Consider the following 2,500-nt stretch of genomic DNA (forward strand, 5'->3'; position numbering starts at 1 on the left):
GCTCATTTGATCAAATCCAGGTTTTATTGTGAATCAAACCTGAGCCACGTCGACCCACGAGATCTTCCTCACAAAAACATTGTGTCGCCGACTCGCCGGTGAAGTGTGTCGACCTCTAGTGGCCATCGTGTGACAGTGCAGGTTGATGACAGCGCAAGTGTTGGCTCGAAATGGTCAATAATTTCAACAGTGACCTTTTTTCAATAGTTTATTGTTGGTTTGTTCTTCATGTCACAATAAAAATGTCTTCAAAAGATCAGAAAGAAGTCAAATACATAAAAACTGATACATTATTGATTTTAGAGAAAGAATGTCAAACTTTAAAAGTTATAAAAGATACTTTTTCAAAAAGAAACTGAAATGAAAAGAACACATTGAGGAAAAACCAATAAAATGGAATAATACAAAAATGAAAAAACACCAAGAAGATAATAGTGAACCTGAAATAAAAACATAAGTAACACAATTAAATGATAAAAACCTTCCCTTGTTACTCCTCATTGTAAACTTCTTTTTCTTACTTCTTCTTCACTTTTTAAAAGACTACTTTGTATCAACCCCTGACCATCTGTTGGTAGCCACTGACCACTGCAGTTCTTCGGGTCGTGACGACCACAGAAAAGCAGACGAAGAAGATTCGAATCATCACGAAAGTCTCGACAAACGTCGTGAACCTGAAGCTCGTTCGTCTCCTCGTGGTCGAAACTAACTTCTGCGAACAGATCGTGATCGTTTCCAATCCAACGACTTCCTCCACGAGCACTAATGGCCAGTAAAAGGTTCAACTCTGATCTATGGACTCGAGTCCGGCTCGTCTCGCAGGAGGATCCGTTCTAATGAGTCGCTCGCTGCTCACATGTCAACGTGATTCATTCGAGTTCAAGTCTCTTTGAGGAAGAAGAGAATCAGGCGTCGCTGTGAGGATGTAGTGAAACCATGTTTATCCACAGTTTGAGTGAAGCATGAAGAACTATACTACACATATATATATATATATATACTTGTTACTACACTATCACAACACCAGAGTCAAGTACTGGAAAATACTACACATATATACTTGTTACTACACTATCACAGCACCAGAGTCAAGTACTGGACAATACTACACATATATATTTGTTACTACACTATCACAACACCAGAGTCAAGTACTGGACAATACTACACTTATATCCTTGTTACTACACTATCACAACACCAGAGTCAAGTACTGGACAATACTACACATATATATTTGTTACTACACTATCACAACACCAGAGTCAAGTACTGGACAATACTACACTTATATACTTGTTACTACACTATCACAACACCAGAGTCAAGTACTGGACAATACTACACATTTATACTTGTTACTACACTATCACAACACCAGAGTCAAGTACTGGACAATACTACACATTTATACTTGTTACTACACTATCACAACACCAGAGTCAAGTACTGGACAATACTACACATATATACTTGTTACTACACTATCACAACACCAGAGTCAAGTACTGGACAATACTACACATTTATACTTGTTACTACACTATCACAACACCAGAGTCAAGTACTGGACAATACTACACATATATACTTGTTACTACACTATCACAACACCAGAGTCAAGTACTGGACAATACTACACATATATACTTGTTACTACACTATCACAACACCAGAGTCAAGTACTGGACAATACTACACATATATACTTGTTACTACACTATCACAACACCAGAGTCAAGTACTGGACAATACTACACATATATACTTGTTACTACACTATCACAACACCAGAGTCAAGTACTGGACAATACTACACATATATACTTGTTACTACACTATCACAACACCAGAGTCAAGTACTGGACAATACTACACATATATACTTGTTACTACACTATCACAACACCAGAGTCAAGTACTGGACAATACTACACATTTATACTTGTTACTACACTATCACAACACCAGAGTCAAGTACTGGACAATACTACACATTTATACTTGTTACTACACTATCACAACACCAGAGTCAAGTACTGGACAATACTACACATATATACTTGTTACTACACTATCACAACACCAGAGTCAAGTACTGGACAATACTACACATTTATACTTGTTACTACACTATCACAACACCAGAGTCAAGTACTGGACAATACTACACATTTATACTTGTTACTACACTATCACAACACCAGAGTCAAGTACTGGACAATACTACACATTTATACTTGTTACTACACTATCACAACACCAGAGTCAAGTACTGGACAATACTACACATATATACTTGTTACTACACTATCACAACACCAGAGTCAAGTACTGGACAATACTACACATATATACTTGTTACTACACTATCACAACACCAGAGTCAAGTACTGGACAATACTACACATTTATACTTGTTACTACACTATCACAACACCAGAGTCAAGTACTGGACAATACTACACATATATCCTTGTTACTACACTATCACAACACC

General features: G+C 37.1%; 1 protein-coding gene across 3 annotated transcripts in view; it reads left to right on the top strand.

Annotated features, from left to right (window-relative positions):
* The window catches only part of phkb (phosphorylase kinase, beta), a 133,334-nt gene that overhangs the window by 63,889 nt on the left and 66,945 nt on the right, over positions 1 to 2,500 (top strand). The gene's annotated exons all lie outside the window — the stretch shown is intronic.

This window comes from Callionymus lyra, chromosome 6 (assembly GCF_982586985.1).
Source record: "Callionymus lyra chromosome 6, fCalLyr1.hap1.1, whole genome shotgun sequence".
Classification (NCBI taxonomy): Eukaryota; Metazoa; Chordata; class Actinopteri; order Syngnathiformes; family Callionymidae; genus Callionymus; species Callionymus lyra.